The sequence below is a fragment of the Lactuca virosa genome, chromosome 3, assembly GCF_052849685.1.
Source record: "Lactuca virosa cultivar CGN04683 chromosome 3, Lactuca_virosa_CGN04683_v6, whole genome shotgun sequence".
Lineage (NCBI taxonomy): Eukaryota > Viridiplantae > Streptophyta > Magnoliopsida > Asterales > Asteraceae > Lactuca > Lactuca virosa.
The window spans coordinates 96,249,236-96,275,215 of record NC_136428.1 but is presented as its reverse complement, the minus strand read 5'-3'; the positions used below and the strand labels follow the sequence as shown (position 1 = coordinate 96,275,215).

At 36.0% G+C, this 25,980-nt stretch overlaps 1 pseudogene; it reads left to right on the top strand.

The window, feature by feature from the left end:
* The first annotated feature begins 15,685 nt into the window (after window positions 1-15,685).
* On the top strand, window positions 15,686-18,107 carry LOC145163845 (putative phospholipid-transporting ATPase 7; annotated as a pseudogene).
* The last annotated feature ends 7,873 nt before the right edge of the window (window positions 18,108-25,980 follow it).

Here is a 25,980-nt window from a genome sequence, read left to right as displayed (position 1 = left end):
AGCTCCATTTGGTTACATCCATAACCCATAAACTATGGATCATTAATCCACCATAAAAGAATTGATGATTGTCATAATCAACCCTATATATTTAATTAGTCTCACTTTGATCACCAAATTAATCCTAGATTAATACTTGATCAATACTAATTAAATAATACTATTATTAATATATTAGAACTTATAATATATTAATAATCATAAGTGCCTTATTCTCTCATTTAGTCTATCCAAGTATTGCAATGTCATGCAACCCAAATGGACCATGCCGGGTCGGGTCAAGTACATACCAAATAAAGTTATGGACTTAGACACTATATCCAACAGTCTCCCACTTGGATAAGTCTAATAACTATATTTGCGAATATGACTTCAAAATCCGACTAGCAATCGTAGCTCTTTCAAAGTCTCTCGGAACTGAGATGATGATGATACGCCATTTAAGATAAGTGATCATATAATCCTCTGTTCTCATGATATCAGCCGGACAAACACATGGAACATGGTCTTACTTATTGTCCAACATTTGTTTCTCGATCTCTGATTTGTTTCGACATAGAACTAAATTGAACACATCAATTAGGTTCTGACCGGGCCCGGTACATAGGTCAAAACCAAATCATCGAGGGGCCCAGATATCGCTTCTATTTCTAGAAGGAACAGATAAACTTCGACTGATATGCTTGTACTAACTACTTGTTGAATTACTCACAAAGGCACGTTTTATGACATCGAGTTACCAATGCGTTTTCGTGCAATCAATGAATAACCAACTCATAGTCAACAACTCATATCTCTAGGTTTGAAGATTTATATGATATTACCGTCTCACGATCACTCGAGATAAATTCCATGAAGTGATGCAAGTGAGCGTGGGTTGGATCCAATACTCAGCCCTTATGAGTACTCATGAATGTTGTAGCAACCATTGCATTGTCCAAAGCACTTTTAGACAAATCATACAAGCCAAATTCATGACAGTCTTAAATCAATACTTACTTCCAAAGTTTGACTGACTGTGGATGGTTTGAATAATAACATAATTATTCTGGAAGTAAAAACATGCAAAATTGAAACATAGTAAACAATCAACATAAGATAGTAACACCTTACTCATAAATAAATAACAACTTTTATTTATCATCAAATGTCAATTACATTTTACAAGTTTCAGGAATCTAATTATTGAAACTAATATCATCCTTCAGCCCAATGCGCCTCGCATGCTGTAAATGCTTAACCCTGCTCAGTCCCTTCGTGAGGGGATCTGTCGGGTTCTCATCTGATGATACCCTCTTAGCCACGAGGAGTCCTTCTTCTATTCGATGTCTTATGAAATGGTATTTTCTGTCAATGTGCCTAGATCTCCCGTGATCTCTTGGTTCCTTAGCCAAAGCAACCGCACTTTCGCTGTCACAGAAAATTTCCATTGGCTCTTTTATAGCTGGTACAACTCCAAGGTCTCCGATGAAGTTCTTTAGCCATATCGCCTCCTTAGCTGCTTCACTTGCTGCTATGTACTCTGATTCACAAGTAGAATCAGCTACTGTCTCCTGCTTGGAACTTTTCCAAGTAATTGCCCCTCCATTTAGGATAAAGACCCAGCCTGACTGAGAGCGGAAATTATCCCTATCAGTCTGAAAGCTAGCATCGCTATATCCTTCCACTCTCAAGTCATCACTGCCCCCGAGGGTAAGGACCCAATCCTTAGTCCTCCGCAGATACTTGAGAATGTTCTTTACCGCTGTCCAGTGTGCCTTGCCAGGGTTCCCTTGATATCTACTGACCATGCTCAAAGCAAAGGCCACATCAGGGCGAGTACAAGTCATAGCATACATGATCGAGCCCACAGCGGAAGCATATGGTATATGACTCATTTCAGCTATCTCAGCCTCTGTACTCGGACTCTGAGTCTTACTCAGCTTGGCATTACTCTGGATTGGTAATTCTCCTTTCTTGGAATCTTGCATACTGAACCTCTTCAGTACCTTATCCACATAAGTACTTTGACTAAGTCCAATTAGTCTCTTACTCCTATCTCTCAGTATCCTTATCCCTAGGATATAGGCAGCTTCCCCAAGGTCCTTCATAGCGAAACACTTCCCAAGCCAGGACTTAACCTCCTGCAAGGTTGGGACGTCGTTTCCTATGAGAAGTATGTCATCCACATACAACACCAAGAAGCTAACTATGCTCCCACTAGCCCTGACATACACACAAGACTCATCCTCACTCCTAGAAAAGCCAAACTCTTTGACTTTCTCATCAAAGCAAAGATTCCATCTGCGAGATGCTTGTTTCAATCCATAAATGGATTTATCAAGCTTACACACTCTATTAGGGTATCTTGTATCGACAAAACCCTCTGGTTGAGCCATGTAAACATCCTCAGCCAACTTTCCATTAAGGAAAGCGGTTTTGACATCCAATTGCCATATTTCATAATCATGAAATGCAGCTATGGCTAACAATACTCTAATAGACTTAATTTTAGCTACTGGTGAGAAGGTCTCATCATAGTCAACTCCCGGAGTTTGAGTAAAGCCCTTCGCAACCAGTCGCGCTTTATAAGTGTGTACCTTCCCATCCATGTCGGTCTTCTTCTTGAAGATCCATTTGCACCCAACTGTCTTACGACCTGGTACATTGTTAACCAAGTTCCAAACTTGATTGTCATACATGGACTGAATCTCGCTGTCCATAGCCTCCTTCCATTTAGCAGACTCAGGGCCTGCCATGGCTTCCCTGTAATTATTAGGTTCATCCAAATCTATTAGTGTACTATCACTAATAAATGTATCACCTTCAGTGGTGATGTGATAACCATAATAAAAATCAGGTGTGTTCCTCACCCTAGTGGAACGTCTTGGAGGTACAGACTCATCTATCGGATCAACAGGAGTTTCCTCCTCAGGTTGGTCGATAGCATTAGAGGTTCCTTCACCACTTGACTCTTGAAGCTCTTCAAGGTCAATTTGCCTCCCACTGTCCCCTTGGCTTATGAATTCTCTCTCACGAAAGACTCCTCTTCTTGCTACAAAAACCACATTATCACTAGGTCTGTAGAAGAGGTAACCAAAGGATCTCTGTGGGTAGCCGATGAAAAAACACCTCTCACTTCGAGGTTCAAGCTTATCATGAGTCTCACGCCTCACGAAAGCTTCACAACCCCAAATCTTGATGTGGTCCAAATTGGGAACTTTCCCAGTCCACATCTCGTGAGGTGTTTTGGCAACCTTTTTAGTAGGGACTAGATTAAGGATATGGGCGACAGTCTCTAAGGCATACCCCCAGAAAGAGATTGGTAATGAAGCTCGACTCATCATGGAACGAACCATATCCAACAAGGTTCGATTGCGCCTCTCAGCTACACCATTCAACTGTGGTATTCTGGGAGGTGTCAATTGTGAGACAATCCCACATTCCTTAAGATAGTCAAGGAACTCAATGCTAAGATACTCTCCTCCTCGATCGGATCGGAGCATCTTGATGTTCCTGCCCAATTGATTCTCAACTTCCTGCTTAAACTCTTTGAACTTTTCAAAGGTTTCTGACTTATGCTTGATTAAGTAAATATATCCATATCTACTGTAATCATCAGTAAAAGTCACATAATAGCGATTAGCATCCCTTGTAGCAACTCTGAAGGGCCCACACACATCCGTGTGTACAAGGTCCAACAAACCTTCACCCCTATCACAAGTACCTGTGAAGGGTGACTTTGTCATTTTTCCAAGTAAACAAGACTCGAAACTATCATCTGACTTGAGGTCAAATGATTCCAAGACTCCAACCTTTTGGAGTTGGCCTATGCGCTTCTTGTTAACATGTCCAAGACGACAATGCCACAAGGATGCTTTATCCAAGCTATCTGAAGAATCAATATACAACACATTATTTCCTAGATTGTCTACAACATTCACGGCTTCATATACACCATCACAAGGTAATGCTTTAAAGTAAAATACATCATTGTAATAAACATTAATAGCACCATTTTTATTATCAAATGAAAATGTAAAACCTTGTTTGTACAAGCCATGAAAGGAAATAATATTTCTCGCCATTTCGGGCGAGTAACAACACTTATTCAAATCTAACATTAACCCATTATTAAGCAATAAAGAATAAACTCCTATCTTGGTAACAGGTGATGCTTTCCTGTTGCCCATGACTAAGTTTATCTTCCTGTGCTCCACTTGCTCACTTCTTCTTAGTGCCTGCAAATCAGTACAAATGTGAATACCACACCCTGTATCAAGCACCCAAGAATTAGCATTAGATGAGTTGTTAGACAATATTGTGTAAATACCTGCATGGGTGGGTTTAACCTTCCCATCCTTTAGATCTTGCAGATATTTGGGGCAGCTTCGCTTGAAGTGTCCCTTATCCTGGCAATAGAAGCATTGTGCTTCCTTTGGGTTTGAAGAAGGAGTAATGGGACCTTTCTTTGTCCCACTTGAAGAGGAACCATCAAGAGTCTTACCCTTGGTACCCTTCGAAGGGTTTTTCCTTTTCTTACCCTTTCCCTGCCCAATAGCCAGAACAAGGGCTGTTGAAGGAGTAGAAGTAGCAACCGCTTTACCCTTAAGGCCATTTTCAGCTGTCCTTAAGAGTCCTTGAAGTTTGCTAAGTGTGACTTCCTCCTTGTTCATATGATAAGTCATACGAAACTGATCATAACTTGGAGGTAAGGAATGGAGAATGATGTCAATCGCCATTTCCTCAGGAAAGTCAACATTTAGCTTCAGCAACCGGTCAACGAACCTTTGCATCTTCTGCAAGTGACCGGTGATGGGTTCACCATCCTTCATCCTTGCGGTTATCATGGAGGAGATGATTTCATACCTCTCCTGACGCGTGCTCTGATGGTACCTTTCCATCAGATCCAGGTGCATCTCATAGGGGTAGAAATCTTCATAGGATTTTTGAAGTTCAGGAGTCATGGTGGCCATCATGATGCATGCTACTTTAGTAGCATCCTTTTCATGTGCAACAAACTCCGCAAACTCTTCAGGAGTAGCAGTGGCTTCATTCACAACCTTAAGCTCCCTATCGAGGACATATTCTTTGTACTCGTAGCGGGTAATCATTCTGATGTTTCTGATCCACTCATTGAAATTGGATCCATCAAAGATGACCTTACCACACAAGTTCATAAGGGAAAAGGAGTCTGTTGGGTTTGAGCCAGAAGCATTGTTGGAAGACATCTGAAAGGAAAGAAAGACAAGTTTCATTAGATTAGGAATCCTTAATAATTCACCCAAATGAAATATTAAGGCTAGGATCCAACAAACTATTTATAGTTGGAAGAGGGATGCCGTAATCCATACTATAAAATATTTGAAGGTAGGTAAATGACGATTTACCAATTTCCACCATAAGAACGAAATATTTTATTATTAGGTTTTATTGGTTTTGAAACTCCTAGATATTTTGAGATACATTGAACTTTTCAATGGCATGTTTGAATCTCGATTGTGCCCTCTCAAGTTTGTGACTGGGATGCCGAGGATCACAAACAAGGTGTGAATAACCATACAAATTGACTTGGTACCCTCAACAATATTACCTAATCGATGTGCCGGTTAACCACACACGCTCCACCGATCTATAATAAAGTCAAGTTACCCTTTGCCACTCTTACTAGTCCATGTTAGTGTGCCGGTTAACCACACACGCTCCACTAACGACTTGGTAAGGTACAAAGTGTAATTTTATGGGCTAGCACCAATTTCACATTTTCCTAAAGTAACTAAGATTGGGAATTTATAATGTATAGTTACTTTATAATTCATTATACTTTTAACAAGTATTTAAAGTCGTATCCTACCCGTTCGGCTAACGACCCTCCACCGATCAAGGAAGCGGTGGGTGAGAGTGGACACCCATTAAGTCACCATTTTATAGGCAACAACCTTATACCCCCCTTATAGACCGGCTTCGTGAATGAGGCCTACTAACGGTAAGAATGACATATTCTTATACATATCTATATAATAAAATTATAATAATAGTATAAGTGTTGATTTTTAAACCTTTTTAAAAATCTAAGGTTTAATTTGGAATTAAAGTATTAAAGTATAAGACTTTTCAAATTCCAAAACTTGAGGGCAAGATTTGAAACTATTCCAAGTCTCTTCAATTTGTAACTTATGAGTTTTACTGGTTCATAAAAATGAAGACTCTTCATTTTATGAAACCTCTTTAGTTCTTTAATCATAATTAAAAGAAGTGACTTTTGGTTATCCATAACTTGAGGACAAGTTATGGACACCATCATAGCCATTAAGATCATGAATTAAACACACATGGTGGTTACACATAATTCCTATGATCTTCTAAAAACTCATAAGAACACAAATTCATATTAAGCAATTTCAAGAAATCATATAACTATATACAATACTTGAAAATTGATAAAAGCCATGTAAAATGGGTTAACATAATCATTATCATTTTGAAAAACAGATTTTACAAGTCCAAAACAGATTGGGATAATGATCTTAATCCATTTCCAGCAACAAAACTCGAAAAAACTGCCCAGCACGCTCCTACTCGCCGAGTGCATTATTCTACTCGCCGAGTAGGATGAATTTGTTCATGGACTCGGCGAGTCCTCCCCATGGACTCGGCGAGTCTAGTCGTCAGAATGCAGAATTTTCGATTTTTAAGCAGTTTTGCATCAAGTATACAGAAAACAGTCCTAGGCTCTGATACCACTGATGGGTTTTGAGCATTCTAACACTTCCTAAGTGTACATGCAACCCTAATAACCTTGAATCTATGTTTTCTCTATATACATGCAAATTACTTTTTCAAGGTTATTTCCTAACTAGCATGGCATGGGGATTACATAAAACATAAAACTAGTAGAAATACATACCTTGTTGTTGCTTGGATTCCTTCAAGACTTTGTGAGCCTAGCACCCCAAATGTTGTGCCTCAAATGCTTCACACAACACCACAAGACTTGGAATAACTTGAGAGAATACTTCTAGCACTCAAAATTGGTTATGCCCTCTCTAGTAACACTATGTCCACTAGCTCCACTTTTTGCTAGCTATAGGGTTCCTTTTATAGTGTTGTCACAATTAGGGTTTACACATGAATGCCCTTAATTGTCATGACTCTTGATTTCCCATGACCCATGGATTTGTAACTCCCATGGACCATCCATGGAGCTCCATTTGGTTACATCCATAACCCATAAACTATGGATCATTAATCCACCATAAAAGAATTGATGATTGTCATAATCAACCCTATATATTTAATTAGTCTCACTTTGATCACCAAATTAATCCTAGATTAATACTTGATCAATACTAATTAAATAATACTATTATTAATATATTAGAACTTATAATATATTAATAATCATAAGTGCCTTATTCTCTCATTTAGTCTATCCAAGTATTGCAATGCCATGCAACCCAAATGGACCATGCCGGGTCGGGTCAAGTACATACCAAATAAAGTTATGAACTTAGACACTATATCCAACAGTATCGACAACCAAGTACAATGCGACTACATTTTTATCTAAATCACTCTTCGAGCAGTTTAGGAGAGTTGCTAACTTGTACTTTCCTATTGGTTGCAATGCTACCATTGACCCCCTTCACTCGATTTTTTCCTTTGAGCTAGATAGCTCCACTAGTTTTCGTGGTGAGAGTCAGCCTTGTGAAGGATGGGGTGGAGGACCGGTGTCGTCTTTTGAAAGACCAAGAGGTCAGCTCGAGGACAGTGAAGGTCCTTACTGGGAACGGGATATCTTTTGCCGACAAACATTGGAAGGCCCTCCGAGTGGGTGATGTCATTAAAGTCGACAAAAATGATTATTTCCCTGTTGATCTTATGTCGTTGTGTTCAAGCTAACAAGACGGGGTTTGCTACGTGGAGAAGATAAATCTTGATAAGGAGACAAACCTCAAAGATAAAACGTAGCATGAAATGCATGATGGGCCTGGACAACGATCAAGCGAAGCTTAAAAAGTTCACAACAACCATCCAATGTGGGGATCCTAACTCAAGTCTCTACATTTTTGTTGGAAACTTGGAGTTACGAGATGAGGATGGGATATTATATTCATACCTTCTCTCCGCTTCCCATCTTCTTCTCCGTGATTTGAAGCTTCAGAATACAGAATATGCTTCTTCTCCGACGTAATAGTTCTAACTATAAAGTTTTCGAACACTATACGTCGTTTTATACGCTTTATTTTTCTCACAACTAATATACCCATACATATACCCATGTACATTATCGACGTTTCAATTCTAGTTTTTAACTTTTCGAGAATAAAACGTCCTATTTTCGCTTATATTTTTGTCAAACCTTTATTAGACATTAGTACTTATTAATTAATTTTATTTGTTTAACTGTTATTACTAATTAATTAATTCTATTGTTATTTTTATTATTTTTAATATTATGTTATTTCTGTTGTTATTAATTTCCTAGTTATTTGTCGTTGTTGTTGTTGTTATTATTATTATTATTATTATTATTATTATTATTATTATTATTATTATTACAAATTGTTATGATAAATTGTATTAAATAATAATAATTATATTATTTTAATTAAAAAAGTAAATAGTTATTTAACTACCAATACTAATAATAGTAATTAAACTATATTTATAATAATACTAATAAGTTGATTTACTTTATAAAAAGCATTTTTGTTGGTAATTCTTTTATTATTTTAAATAATAATATTAATACTAATACTATAATAATTAGATGGGATGAATTATTTGGTTAATAATTATAAAAGTTTATAGTAAATGAATTACTAATATTAATAATAAAAATTGAGTTATTTTATTATAATACTCATCGAAGTTTATTTATTTTATAAAAAACATTTACCTTAGTAATTTATTATTTTCTTAATAATAATAAATAATAAAAAATACTAAGATTATAATTCAAATGGAAAATTGAATTATTTGGTATATATATATATATATATATATATATATATATATATATATATATATTATTTTAATTATAATAATAATATTAATAATTATAATAATAATAACAATAGTAATAATAATAATAATAATAATAATAATAATAATACTAATTGAGTTATTTATATAATATTACTAATAAGAAAAATTGATTTATTTAAAAAAAATAGAAAAAAGTTTCCGTCGGAATTCCGTCGTTGTTAACGACTGATTTCTAAAGTCTAAAATTTCGTTAACCCTCCACCGGTAGTTACTAATGGATTTCCGACGAAAATTATTTCCATCGGTATTGTGTCAGTACTCCGTCAGTAAAATTAGGGTTTTTTCCTTTGTTACAATTCCGTCGAAATTTCGACACTAATTTCCAACGGAAAAATTCCGTCACTAAATTCCATAGGAATTCACCCCATTTTCTAATATTGCGCTACACGTCGACTCTCGTCACCTTTTAAACTCTTAAATAACATTTTCAACTATGACGAAAAATGGGTTTGGCAAGACTTATTCCTAATTCCTCAATACTCAAGTCCCTTATTTGACGACGACAGGAAATTGTAAAACATGCACTTCACATTGAAATAGAAATTAGATATTGAAATAGAAAACATGGTTTAATATTAAATTGCATTTGCAAGCTTTGAAAGATGTTGAAATTAGCAAAACCAAATAATTAAATATAATAGGCTAATATTATAAAAGATGATCAAATAACCAAATAACTAAAACTTCTATATATAATAATGGGCTAATATAATAAAAGATGATCAAATAAATTAGATATTAAAATAGAAAACATTGTTTAATGTTAAATTGCATTTGCAAGCCTTTCAATATTTGAAAGATGTTGGTCTACATGGCTTACAAATTGGAATATGTGACCATGCAAGTTGTTATGAAAGACCTCGATGTGGTAGACTACAATTTAAAAACTCTATTTTAAGGAAAAAAAAAAGAGGATTATAAGTTTTAAAATACTCCTGTTAAGCTGGTAAATCAAACACTTTAACATTACAAAAGTTGACGTTGTTTTATAAGTTAGAGGACCACAAATGTAACTTGTATTATTATATACGGAATGGATGCTAGTGATTTGTAAAGACACAATATAAAAACAAATTAGAATAATCTTTATTTCTACCAAGCAACATCGTTTAAAAAAAAGTCTTATCCAGTTAAGATGTCAAGAGTAGTTTTTTGTAATGCTTTGGGGAGGCATACGGCCAGACCGTATAAATATGAAGTAATGTTGTATCGACAACCAAGTACAATGCGACTACATTTTTATCTAAATCACTCTTCGAGCAGTTTAGGAGAGTTGCTAACTTGTACTTTCCTATTGGTTGCAATGCTATCATTGACCCCCTTCACTCGATTTTTTCCTTTGAGCTAGATAGCTCCACTAGTTTTCGTGGTGAGAGTCAGCCTTGTGAAGGATGGGGTGGAGGACTGGTGTCGTCTTTTGAAAGACCAAGAGGTCTGCTCGAGGACAGTGAAGGTCCTTACTGGGAACGGGATATCTTTTGCCGACAAACATTGGAAGGCCCTCCGAGTGGGTGATGTCATTAAAGTCGACAAAAATGATTATTTCCCTGTTGATCTTATGTCGTTGTGTTCAAGCTAACAGGACGGGGTTTGCTACGTGGAGAAGATAAATCTTGATAAGGAGACAAACCTCAAAGATAAAACGTAGCATGAAATGCATGATGGGCCTGGACAACGATCAAGCGAAGCTTAAAAAGTTCACAACAACCATCCAATGTGGGGATCCTAACTCAAGTCTCTACATTTTTGTTGGAAACTTGGAGTTACGAGATGAGGATGGGATATTATATTCATACCTTCTCTCCGCTTCCCATCTTCTTCTCCGTGATTTGAAGCTTCAGAATACAGAATATGCTTCTTCTCCGACGTAATAGTTCTAACTATAAAGTTTTCGAACACTATACGTCGTTTTATACGCTTTATTTTTCTCACAACTAATATACCCATACATATACCCATGTACATTATCGACGTTTCAATTCTAGTTTTTAACTTTTCGAGAATAAAACGTCCTATTTTCGCTTATATTTTTGTCAAACCTTTATTAGACATTACTACTTATTAATTAATTTTATTTGTTTAACTGTTATTACTAATTAATTAATTCTATTGTTATTTTTATTATTTTTAATATTATGTTATTTCTGTTGTTATTAATTTCCTAGTTATTTGTCGTCGTCGTTGTTGTTGTTGTTATTATTATTATTATTATTATTATTATTATTATTATTATTATTATTATTACAAATTGTTATGATAAATTGTATTAAATAATAATAATTATATTATTTTAATTAAAAAAGTAAATAGTTATTTAACTACCAATACTAATAATAGTAATTAAACTATATTTATAATAATACTAATAAGTTGATTTACTTTATAAAAAGCATTTTTGTTGGTAATTCTTTTATTATTTTAAATAATAATATTAATACTAATACTATAATAATTAGATGGGATGAATTATTTGGTTAATAATTATAAAAGTTTATAGTAAATTAATTACTAATATTAATAATAAAACTTGAGTTATTTTATTATAATACTCATCGAAGTTTATTTATTTTATAAAAACGCATTTACCTTAGTAATTTATTATTTTCTTAATAATAATAAATAATAAAAAATACTAAGATTATAATTCAAATGGAAAATTGAATTATTTGGTATATATATATATATATATATATATATATATATATATATATATATATATATATATATATATTATTTTAATTATAATAATAATATTAATAATTATAATAATAATAACAATAGTAATAATAATAATAATAATAATAATAATAATAATAATAATAATAATAATAATAATACTAATTGAGTTATTTATATAATATTACTAATAAGAAAAATTGATTTATTTAAAAAAAATAGAAAAAAGTTTCCGTCGGAATTCCGTCGTTGTTAACGACTGATTTCTAAAGTCTAAAATTTCGTTCACCCTCCACCGGTAGTTACTAATGGATTTCCGACGAAAATTATTTCCATCGGTATTGTGTCAGTACTCCGTCAGTAAAATTAGGGTTTTTTCCTTTGTTACAATTCCGTCGAAATTTCGACACTAATTTCCAACGGAAAAATTCCGTCACTAAATTCCATAGGAATTCACCCCATTTTCTAATATTGCGCTACACGTCGACTCTCGTCACCTTTTAAACTCTTAAATAACATTTTCAACTATGACGAAAAATGGGTTTGGCAAGACTTATTCCTAATTCCTCAATACTCAAGTCCCTTATTTGACGACGACAGGAAATTGTAAAACATGCACTTCACATTGAAATAGAAATTAGATATTGAAATAGAAAACATGGTTTAATATTAAATTGCATTTGCAAGCTTTGAAAGATGTTGAAATTAGCAAAACCAAATAATTAAATATAATAGGCTAATATTATAAAAGATGATCAAATAACCAAATAACTAAAACTTCTATATATAATAATGGGCTAATATAATAAAAGATGATCAAATAAATTAGATATTAAAATAGAAAACATTGTTTAATGTTAAATTGCATTTGCAAGCCTTTCAATATTTGAAAGATGTTGGTCTACATGGCTTACAAATTGGAATATGTGATGATGCAAGTTGTTATGAAAGACCTCGATGTGGTAGACTACAATTTAAAAACTCTATTTTAAGGAAAAAAATGAGGATTATAAGTTTTAAAATACTCCTGTTAAGCTGGTAAATCAAACACTTTAACATTACAAAAGTTGACGTTGTTTTATAAGTTAGAGGACCACAAATGTAACTTGTATTATTATATACGGAATGGATGCTAATGATTTGTAAAGACACAATATAAAAACAAATTAGAATAATCTTTATTTCTACCAAGCAACATCGTTTAAAAAAAAGTCTTATCCAGTTAAGATGTCAAGAGTAGTTTTTGGTAATGCTTTGGGGAGGCATACGACCAGACCGTATAAATATGAAGTAATGTTGTATCGACAACCAAGTACAATGCGACTACATTTTTATCTACATCACTCTTCGAGCAGTTTAGGAGAGTTGCTAACTTGTACTTTCCTATTGGTTGCAATGCTATCATTGACCCCCTTCACTCGATTTTTTCCTTTGAGCTAGATAGCTCCACTAGTTTTCGTGGTGAGAGTCAGCCTTGTGAAGGATGGGGTGGAGGACCGGTGTCGTCTTTTGAAAGACCAAGAGGTCAGCTCGAGGACAGTGAAGGTCCTTACTGGGAACGGGATATCTTTTGCCGACAAACATTGGAAGGCCCTCCGAGTGGGTGATGTCATTAAAGTCGACAAAAATGATTATTTCCCTGTTGATCTTATGTCGTTGTGTTCAAGCTAACAGGACGGGGTTTGCTACGTGGAGAAGATAAATCTTGATAAGGAGACAAACCTCAAAGATAAAACGTAGCATGAAATGCATGATGGGCCTGGACAACGATCTAGCGAAGCTTAAAAAGTTCACAACAACCATCCAATGTGGGGATCCTAACTCAAGTCTCTACATTTTTGTTGGAAACTTGGAGTTACGAGATGAGGATAGGATATTATATTCATACCTTCTCTCCGCTTCCCATCATCTTCTCCGTGATTTGAAGCTTCAGAGAATACATGATATGCTTCTTCTCCGACGTAATAGTTCTAACTATAAAGTTTTCGAACACTATACATCGTTTTTTACACTTTATTTTTCTCACAACTAATATACACATACATATACCCATGTACATTATCGGAACCGACGTTTCAATTCTAGTTTTTAACTTTTCGAGAATAAAACGTCCTATTTTCGCTTATATTTTTGTCAAACCTTTATTAGACATTACTACTTATTAATTAATTTTATTTTTTAACTGTTATTACTAATTAATTATTATTATTGTTATTTTTATTATTTTTAATATTATTTTATTTCTGTTGTTATTATTTTCCTAGTTATTTGTCGTTGTTGTTGTTGTTGTTATTATTATTATTATTATTATTATTATTATTATTATTATTATTATTATTATTACAAATTGTTATGATAAATTGTATTAAATAATAATAATTATATTATTTTAGTTAAAAAAGTAATTTGTTATTTAACTACCAATACTAATAATAGTAATTAAACTATATTTATAATAATACTAATAAGTTGATTTACTTTATAAAAAGCATTTTTGTTGGTAATTCTTTTATTATTTTAAATAATAATATTAATACTAATACTATAATAATTAGATGGGATGATTTATTTGGTTAATAATTATAAAATTTTATAGTTAATTAATTACTAATATTAATAATAAAAATTGAGTTATTTTATTATAATACTCATAAAAGTTTATTTATTTTATAAAAAAGCATTAACCTTAGTAATTTATTATTTTCTTAATAATAATAAATAATAAAAAAATACTAAGATTATAATTCAAATGGAAAATTGAATTATTTGGTATATATATATATATATATATATATATATATATATGTATATATATATATATATATATATATATATATATATTATTTTAATTATAAAAATAAAAAATAAATTAATTACTAATAATAATAATAATAATAATAATAATAGAGTTATTTATATAATATTATTAATAAGAAAAATTGATTTATTTAAAAAAAAAAAAGTTTCCGTCTGAATTCCGTCGTTGTTAACGACGGATTTTTAAAGTCTAAAATTTCGTTTACCCTCCACCAGTATTTACTAAAGGATTTCCGACGGAAATTATTTCCATCAGTATTGTGTAAGTACTCCGTCAGTAAAATTAGGGTTTTTTCCTTTGTTACAATTCCGTCGAAATTTCGATACTAATTTTCAACGGAAAAATTCCGTCACTAAATTCCATAGGAATTAACCCAGTTTTCTAATATTGTGCTACAGGTCAACTCTCATCACCTTTTAAACTCTTAAATAACATTTTCAACTATGACGAAAAATGGGTTTGGCAAGACTTATTCCTAATTCCTCAATACTCAAGTCCCTTATTTGACGACGACAGGAAATTGTAAAACATGCACTTCACATTGAAATAGAAATTAGATATTGAAATAGAAAACATGGTTTAATATTAAATTGCATTTGCAAGCTTTGAAAGATGTTGAAATTAGTAAAACCAAATAATTAAATATAATAGGCTAATATAATAAAAGATGATAAATAACCAAATAACTAAAACTTCTATATATAATAATGGGCTAATATAATAAAAGATGATCAAATAAATTAGATATTGAAATAGAAAACATTGTTTAATGTTAAATTGCATTTGCAAGCCTTTCAATATTTGAAAGATGTTGGTCTACGTGGCTTACAAATTGGAATATGTGACGATGCAAGTTGTTATGAAAGAACTCGATTTGGTAGACTACAATTTAAAAACTCTATTTTAAGGGAAAAAAGAAGAGGATTATAAGTTTTAAAATACTCCTATTAAGCTGGTAAATCAAACACTTTAACATTACAAAAGTTGACATTGTTTTATAAGTTAGAGAACCAAAAATGTAACTTATATTATTATATAAGGAATTGACATAGTGATTTGTAAAGACACAAAATAAAAACAAATTCAAACAATCCTTATTTCTACCAAGCAACATAGTTTTACCAAAAAAAAAAAAAAAAAAAAAACTCTGATCCAGTTAAGATGTCAAGAGTAGTTTTTATTAATGCTTCGGTTAGGCATACAGCCAGATCGTACAAATATGCAAGTAATGTTGTAAGGAAAACGAAGTACAATGTGGCTACAATTTTACCAAAATCGCTCTTCGAGCAGTTTAGGAGAGTGGCTAACTTGTACTTCCCGTTGGTTGCAATGCTATCATTGACCCCCTTCACTCCATTCTTTCCTTTGAGATTGATAGCTCCACTAGTTTTCGTGGTGGGAGTCAACCTTGTGAAGGAGGGAGTGGAGGACTGGTGTCGTCTTCTGAAAGACCGAGCGGTCAACTCGAGGACAGTGAAGGTCCTTACTGGGAACGGGACATCTTTTGCTGACAAACATTGGAAGGCCCTCCGAGTGGGTGATGTCATTAAAGTCGGCAAAAATGATTATTTCCTTACTGATCTTATGTCGCTGTGTTCAAGCTACCAAGATGGGTTTGCTACGTGGAGACGATAAATCTTGGTGGGGAGACAAACCTCAAGATAAAACATAGCATTGAATGCACGATGGGCCTGGACAACGATCAAGAGAAGGTTAAAAAGTTCACGACAACCATCGGATGCGAGGATCGTAACTCAAGTCTCTACACCTTTGTTGGAAATTTGGAGTTAGGAGATGAGGATGGGATAATATCTCCATACCCTCTCTCCGCTTCCCAGCTTCTTCTCCGTGATTCAAAGCTTCAGAATACAGAGTATGCTTATGGTGTTGTGGTATACACCGGACCGGACACCAAAGTGGTCCGAAACTTCATGACATTGCTTTCTAAATGGAGCAAGGTAGAGACAGGGGTTGGACAGGGTGATATATGTTTTGTTCTTGATGCTGATAAGCATTTCCTTGATCACCTCCATCAGTTCCTCTCGATACACCACGGAGACAGCAAAAGGACAGTGGTACCTTCAATTGCTCGAAGGTAGAGATGGGTCTTTTGATCCACGTGGACCATTTAAGTTGATCGTCCTCAAATTCGTAAGGGCGCTCATACTCTATGGTTACTTGATCCCGGTTTCCTTATATGTCTCCATTGAGGTGGTGAAGTTCATGCAAATAATGCTCATAAACAACGACCTAGAGTTGTTTGATGAACGGAATGAAGAACTAGGTCAGGTCCATATGATATTGTCTGACAAAACCGGGACATTGACATGTAACTAGATGGAGTTCAAGAAGTGCTCTATGGAGGGGACTTCATATGCCGACGGTGATGTATATAAGGCTGTTCTTGGTGCTTAATTTGAAGACGAATCCAGTGTGGAGACGATGTTTGAGATCTCTTCTGAGGCAAACAAGAGTGGTGCAGATATAAAATTGTTTGTTCTTCAGAGTCATGGCTCTATGCCACACAGGCATAGCAGTCGAAACTGAAGGCAGCAACAAACTCCATTATGAAGCTGAGTCCCTAGAAGAAGTAACGTTTCTTTATGTTGCACAAGAGTTTGGTTAGCAATTCTGGAAAAGGACACAATCTTCTATGTTTGTCAGAGAGATCGATCCTAATCGTGCCCAGGAGGTGCAAAGGTCAGTGCTTTTCCACACTGTTTTTCATTTTCCTCATTCATTTTTATTAATATCTTATAAGGTTGCATATTAAAAGAAAAAAACTCCCATTGTTCAATTTTAGGGAATACGATCTATTGAATCTATTGGAATTCAATAGCTCGCAAAAAAGGATGTCAGTGATCACAAGGGATGAATCTGGTCGGATTTTCCTACTCTGCAACGGCGCGGGCAAGTAAGTTTCTTGTCCTGGTTGATTACTTATTTTCAATTCAAAATGGAAACGACATATAAAAGTATCATCATCAATTACCAAGTAAGAAGAATTTGTGGTTTTTGAGGAAGGATTTGATCCATTAATTAAACCCTCAAATTAATTTTATGCAATATATATGGAGCTAGTTAATTAATAATGTTTGTGTTGTGGTGTGCAACATCATATTCGATAGGCTAGGTGATCGTGGCAGGACACACCAACAAGCTACAACCAAGCACCTCTCAAGCTATGCCGAAGATGGGCTGAGAACGATGGTGTTTGCCTATCCACAGATTGAAAAGGCCCGGTACGTAATGGGGCTCGATATACACGGAAGCCAAGGCCACCATCGGCCTGAAAGAGAAGAGCTTATGGAGAAAGCATCAGAAATCATGGAGAATGATTTGGAGTTGTTGGGTGCTGTAGCGATCGAAGACAGGCTACAAGAATGGGTAAATTTTGTTTCTTATCTATCCCTTACAAAACTGTTGTAAATCTCTTCCTAACATCGATATTACTTATGAAACAGGTTCCGAGTGCATAAAAAAGCTAGCTCAGGCTGGACTCCGGGTATGGCTCCTCACCGGAGACAAAAAGGAGACTGCCGTTAACATTGGGTACGAGAATTTAGAAACACCTACCATTTAAATACCGGGTTCCATAACCTGCATGTACACTTTCACACTGAAAGTTAAGAAAAGAAAATACATTTTTATGTTGAAATTTTAAAAAATATTTTTTTAAAAACAAATCCTTTACGTTGACGTTGCAGGTTAATTAAGAAAATCTTTTTTTTTTTTCTGAGTTTACTTTTAAAGAAAATATATTTATCCTCCAGTAAGGGCGCGCACACATAAGTACAAGTTTTCTTTAAAAAGATATTTATCCATATGGGCTTGAAACTCGGGTTTGTTGATTGAGAAAGTTAAGTGGCACCAGTTGAGTACCAACTCATCAACTACAGTAACTTTGCTAGCTATTTTTTATTAGAAATAAATAATAGCTCAACATTTTTTGGGGGTTTTCAATTTTTGGTCAGGTACTCTTGTAGTTGTTTAATTCAATTCATATAGCAATGAAATCCAAGTTAATTAAGGGGTAATTAAACTTAAACATTGTTGTGTGTTTTCAGACTATGGAAGATGACATATTGAATCAAATCGAGGCTTGTCATGATCTAGTGAAGGTAGATGGGGAAGTGAGCAAGGCTTGAAATGGCCATTTCTTGAGGTTGGCAATGGATCGTGCCTCTGTCATATGCTGCCGTGTCTCTCCAAAACAGAAAGCCATGGTAATAATGATAATTTAAAAAGCTAGCTAGATTCATCTGCATGGAAATATATCTGATCGTGTTTATGTTTAATTTATGTACAATCAAACTTGTAATAGGTAACTCGCATGGTTAAGAAGTATACAGGCAAGATGACTATAACTATTGGAGACGGAGCAAATGATGTGGGCATGATTCAAGCAGCTGATATCGGAGTTGGGATAAGCGGCTTTGAGGGAATTAAGGTATATATGATCCATCATTAATTAATAATTAGTCAGATAGATGATATGATGTTGATGATGGAAAAGCGATGCTTATTTCGTATCTGATACCCTCATGCATACAGGCTGTCATGGCAAACGATTTCTCGATGCCTCAATTTCGATTTCTGGAGCGGTTATTGCTAGTCCACGGGAATCTCCAAGATGGTATCTATACAAAAAACCCCCCCATCTTAGAGAAATTGTCTGTTTTTAAACTTAAAAGTGGTGTATGATGACTTGCTACTCTAAATCTTGGTCTCTTGCTGCATATATATTCTCTACTCCCTCTACAAAAACATTGTATTCGGCCGAATGTTATTCTACTTTGAAATCTACACCAACATTACATATAGATGTGTTGCAAATTTATGTTTCATATATCTGAATTACAGACATGTTTGCACTTGATGACTAGAAATGCTTTTCGGTTTTTTCTAGTTTTCCGTATCTTTCATCTTGCTGGTTTAAGAGAGAGATACACAGTCACATACTCAAAAGGCCTTTTCAGCTAGGCATCATTCTCTCCTTTATTGTTCCATAATATTCCAATGTTTCACCAAAATTTACATACCAACACTCCCACAAAGTCAGACAAATCTTTTGGTTTTCACCAAAAATTACATACCAACATTCATGTTTTGGCATGTGACTCATTAATTAAGCGTACAAGTAAATTGTTCACAAACACCAACACCAACACCACACATGGCGCTTGATGGCAAATATCATCTCTCTTACATTCAAGTTTTGACATTAAACATACAAGTAAACTGTTCTAGCAAATTCATTTGCAAATCAATGTGCCCTTATCTTATGAAGTATCAATTTTGCAGATAAACTTATATAACATCTTGAATTGTCAACAAAGAGAATTGATACCTTGATCATGCAAGAGCTTGTGTAATCTGGATCCGAATTGTATCTTTTCAAAGTTCACCGTTTGACCAAGTTGGACCTTGAGGGTATTTTGGGGAGTTTGATTGTGTTTGGTCTTTTGGTTGAACTAGGTGTTGGTTTGAGAGTTGGGATTCGGAGTCGGGACCTCATCAACTTTTTTCTGGTTTGCGAGGTGAGTTTTCCTCATTTTACTTTTGGGTCGAAGGCACCAAGCCCAACCCATTGGATTGTTTTACTGGTTTATCACATGTTTGTATGCTGTAGCGATCTGTTAGATCTGTATCCTCGTATGTAGGATGGTGCTATACTGTAGTGATCTGTTATATTTGTATCCTGGTATGTAGGATGGTGCTATGCTTAATGATCTGTTAGATCTGCCTGTTATCTGTTCTGGCTATATCTTTACCGGTTGCATATGTTGATGTAGTGTGGTTGGGTTGAGACTATATTGTTTTGTGCTGCCAGTCAAGAAACCCGGTAATGTTTATATCAATATGTTATATGTATGCTTATATGTTATGTATATGTCGACATGGTTTTTGTGTGGTTGGGTTGAGGCGAACTAGTGTAGACTGAAGGCCAAGAGACCCAGGGCGGTCCGGATAGACTGAAGGCCCGTGAGGCGGACCAGTCAGGCCAAAGGCTCGGAGAACGGTCCATATATGCTAAAGGCTTGGTGAGGCGGTCCAGTCATGCTGAAGGTTCTGTGAGCGGTCCAAATAGTTTGTAGGCCTGCGAGGCGGTCCAGTCAGGCTGAAGGCTCTATATGCATGTTGTTGTTTGCTAGCTTATCTGTTTGTGTGGTCGTATTTTGGGGGAACTCACTAAGCTTTGTGCTTACAATTTGGTTTATGGTTTTAGGTACCTCAGTGAACAGTGGCAGGGCGAAGGGTGACCGTACACATCCTTAGTTTTACAACTGATTGGATCTTGGGTGACTCGTATTTTAAATAATATTTTGGAAATAATAGTTTGTAAACACTTTTATTATTAAATGGGTCGCTTTTGAAAGGTTTAAATTTGTTGAAAATTTTGGGTTGTTACAAGTTGGTATCAGAGATTTGGTTTAAGTGAATTGGGGGAACACTCGTGTGAATCTAGTCTCAAACTAAGGAAATAAAAAAAGGTTTTAAAAAAATGATTTTCAAAATTGTTATCAAAATAATCAAGAAAGGATGCGATGTGTACGATCAGCCGGAGCCAGTAAGTAGTCCCCAAATTACCACATTGTTATTTGATGTTGTGATATGTTAGAACAACATGCTAGTGATAGGCTAAGGATCTTCAGGACTTGGGTGATAAATTTGTCTGATTATATGATGCCTGTTAGCCTAAGTTTCTTTCTTATATGAAATTGACATCATTACTGTGGTCACTTAGTGTGTGCATCATAATTGCACATAACAAAGATTCTATAGCTTGAGAATTTTTGATTTAGCTTTACTTCATATTATTGTCTGATTAAGGGCTTAGAGTAGAGTCAAGTATTCGACTGTCTATGGGATCCAACGTTATGTACGATTAGCATGCACGAGTGGCTACAGGGTTGGTGGAAGTTTCATGAGCGGGTGGAGTTCATAGCGGACCGATATGAGGAATGATTAGCCACTCTCGAGAGTGGGAGGACAGGACGAAGGTGTATCCGAGATGTTGGGAGATAGATATAGAGAACTTCATATGAGAATCTATCTGATTTTATTGTGTCTTAGTGCCAGTCGACTCTTTTGCTCGAATGTTGCTTGCTTTGTGCTTTGTGAGACCTATATTGATGTGAGTTAACCATCAAATGAATACATTAAATTACGTGCTATGAAGGTTAAATAATCTTAGAATGAAGGACTTGAACCTATTGCGCACCTCTTGTCCGAGTCCAACCGTTGTAGGGTTGACTCCTTTAGTCGAAGATTATTTAAGCTTTGTTGCATGTAATTTTATTCATGAAGTGGTTAACCGAAATTAATAGGGGTTCTTCAGCAGCTGATGGCAGGGGAGGTGGGGGAATCCTAGGGGAGCCTAGGAGGTATCTTAGAATGGGTTTTCACTGTTGATCAGGCATCCAAAGTATTATTATCAGTAGGTCTTAGAGGACCCGGGATGATTCTTGAGGAAAGTATGGATAGGTGTGGAAGGTAGTATTACTAGAAGCACAAGATCCATACTCGAATCAAGCAGAGTTTCGGGGATCCTAAGGGTTGGTCGGGGAAGATGGCATAGTTTTATACCATGATTCGTGGCATCAGTTTTGTATCTGTCGATCTTGTGGTAGGGTTGCGCAGACAAGAAGATGGGTCTTGAAATTGTTTTGGGCCCCAGTGGCGATATCAGGTTGGGTTGAATGGTGCAAACCTGGATAAGTTTATTGGTCCCGAGGGTGTTGCTCGAGGTCGTGCATTGAGTCGAGGGACTCAAGAAGGAAACAATTGTGATGATCGGCTGGGTGATTACAGCTGGAAGTTGAGTGGTTGATGATGGGTTTTAGGTAAAACAAATAAACTAGAAAAAACAATTCCTAAGTTCACATGCAACCTACTTTGGATCTATGTTTTAACTATTGAACATATAACTTTGAATTGCAAAACAAGAACCCTAAGGAGAGAGGCTATTTTCGAAATTAACCAATTAGGGTTTAAGAGTTACATACCTTTCAATTGTTATAGCAAACAATTGATATTCCTTTTGATCTTGATCTTCTTGGAAGCTTAGCACCACAAATGTAATGCCTCTAATGGAGTCACACCCAAAAACTAGCAAGAAGGAAACTTGAAAGAGAGAGGTTAGGGTATGAAAAAATCGGCCCTAGGGTTTCTTCAAAGAAGGAGTGACCATTTTTGAGAGCCAGGAGGCTCCTTATATAGCTGAGGGATCTAGGGTTTAGGGAAAACCCTAATGTTCCTCTGCTTGGGGCCTAAGCTTATCCAAAGGCCTTATCCAAGCCCCTTGGACGAAATCATTAGGGTTTCCCCTATAGATTTCTTCCACCCCCTTCCAAGGAGGTTCTGGAACCTTCCACTCAACTATTAGATAATTGCAAACTAGTCCCTGCACTTTATAATTAATACAGTTAACTCCAAAATTAATTCTAATTAATTTCTGGCTAACTATTAATTAAACATTATGATTTCTAATTAATATATTAATCTTTTAACATATTAATAAATCATTTATATTAATTTATTAATCTTATAATAATTCAATATCTCTCCTTTCATAAATTCCTTGTCCGGTTGCTAGATTTGAGGGCAACCCAAAATGACTGTGCTGCTATCAATTCAAGTACATACCAATTATAGTTATGGGCTTAGACACCTAATCCAAAAGTTGATTGATGGTTTGGAATGCCGCCATATGTGGCAGGCGTGATGCCCTTTCAGTTGTCCAAGTTCGGAGAAGGAGTGAGCAGGCTTGTGACTTTCAGAGTTAGTATGTAAACCCAGCACGGGGTTTGTGGGTCGTGGTGTTTGGCGACAGTATGTCAGCACAGGAGTGCGCGCGTGGATTGAAGTGTTATGGATGCTTTGTAATGTGATCAAGGGACCGCGTTCTTGGGATATAGGCAGGTCAGGTACTAGATTGGTGGTTGGGATTGCAGGCTAGGAGGACATGTTTTGGATCGTAAGTCGGTGTTGGCTTATGCTCTTACAAAGAATCCTTAATGTTAAAGTGGCCATGATTGGGGAAATTTCAGAGATCTTCAGCTGAAATTCAGGAATTCTCTTGGGATTTGTTTGATCCTTATCTGGAAGATTATCCTTCATGTGTTATTCATTCCAAGATCAGGGATGATTGTACCTGGTTAAGCCGATTTGAGTTATGGTTTGGTTTCAACACTAGTAGGTGGTAGTTCGAACCCTAAGTGGGGGAGAACTGGGTATTCTGCTTGGAGGATCATCAATCTGTTTAGGTTCGTAGTATTGAGAGAATGGTTCCTATGGATCTGCGGTGCGAGTATGTGGGATCTCGGTTCAGGATTTGGTGAAGGCAGGGGTATATAGTAGGTGGCGATCGGATGTATGTGTTCAAGAGACACATGAGTTGTCCCTCAGCAGGAAGTGGTTGGTCAAAGAGCACGTTGCGGCTATTGGTTTCTTGTGGGGGTGCCAAAGAATGGATGAGGAGCCACCAGGACCACTCAGGTTGAGTATTGGTTGCGGAGGGAATTTGCCAGCTCGTTGCATGGATTTCTAATTATAGTCTAGCTTGTTCAGAGGTCGATTAGGGGATCAGTTTCCTAGTTGGTTATGTTCAGCTCCGCGCGGGTTTTGGTTCACTAGGCCTAATGTCAATGCGTTTTCGATCATTGATGGTTTCATTCGTCAATCAGGGAGATTCTCCGATAGTTACAACTAAATTTCAATGGATGTGTCAACCTATCATCAAGTTCAATATGTTCTATGTTCCTTTGGTTTCTGGGTATGTTTACAATCAATGAAAGTGTTGTGGAATTTTGGTTCAAAGCTGGATCTGGTTTTGGTAGCATTCAAGATCACCTTGGAAGACTTCATGAGCTGGTTACACATTGGTGGAATCTGTTTAGTCTCAACCATGGTATGGGGTCTTGTTCCGATCATTCATGGGGATATCTTCTGTTAGTGATTGAGGTTTGTCGTTCGAAAGAACTCTATAATTTCTCTCCTTTTTTTTGGATGATGTTATGGGTTCTCTATGGATGTGCATTGGGGTAATTCATTATATGTATTGCCAAGAGGGGTGTATGCGACTGGACAATATAGCATTGGAGCACTTGGTTCGAATTATATGCATGGTTCTTTTGGGTTATGGCCTTTGAATTGGATCAAGAATACGACCGTTTATCCTATTATCGGGTCGTGTGCGACCATGATTTCGTCGTATTTTGCATTAATAGCAGCGTGTTCTGTGAAAGGAATTGTGTGTGGTAAGACCATGGGCGGTGACCATGGCGGGATAGACGTGTCGTAAGACTACTGGGTGGCCATAGCATTCACTAGATTGTCGGATAGTATGGAAGTGTTTTTAAGTCTGCGATGGGATCGTAGCGTTCACCAAATTGAGGTAGACCATTGTTGGGTTTGTCCTGAGTATAAAGTAGGATCAGCTCGTGCCCTTGGAAAAGGGGACAGTGGGGTCTGAGAGCATATCTCTGTTATAGGAATAGAACCATTGGGGTCCGAGACGGGCTGGGCCTGTGTATCGCTCACTGGGTGAGACCCGTGGGCAAGGCCCATATGATTATAGCAATGCAGGTGAGACCTGGTAGAGACCGGTTAGGTCAAGGAATTGGATTATGGTCTTAGTAGGATGATTATGTGGTTAGGGAGTGGCATAGAGTGGTGCATAGGCTAGAATAGCCTTATCTGTTGGACTTTCAGGAATCTGGTGGCTGGACAACGTGCGAGACTGGCAGTCTCAGTGGCGGTTTGGGGATTTTATATCCCGGTTTAGGGAATGGTTTCCGTGAAACAGAAGAGTTCGGGTGAAATGTAAGTGTAAATCCTTGGATCTCAGGTTATGGGTTATGTACCGAGTTGGCTGTTAGTTGAGATTCGCATCGGGGATCGTTAGTGCATAAGTGCAAAATCTATATTTCAGCAAGTTATGGATTTAGGAATTTGTATGTCGGGTTATCAGTTGGAAGGTTCAGGTTCAAAAGGATGTTTTATTTCTAATGGTAGGAGGAGACCCTTGTGATTGTGTTTCAGAATGGTTCTACCTGTGCGGAGGTCAGGCAAGTTATGGGGCTTCAGAATTATAGAAGTAGCATTTTGGATCGAGAATTATGGGTTCAGTGATTTGTTTAGCACTAGAACGTTTTGTTCGGAATGTTGGTTCTCAGGAGGGTGGTAAGGAGTGATTTCGAGGACGAAATCTAATTTAAGTGGCGGAGAGTTGTAACGCTCTGTTCCAAATCGTTTCCTATGTGGGGGTGGTGACCCGAAGACTGAGTATCATCAGGCTTAGGGCCTTTAAGGGAAAGAGATTTAGACCCATTTGGGTGTGGGTAATGTAATTTGGATGATTCGGGAGTTCGGTTTGTGTTTTGGTGCCAATAGGTATTTCGGTTAAGTGTCAGTTCAGGCTTTTATGAATTTTGGATTTTTGTTCGGAAAGT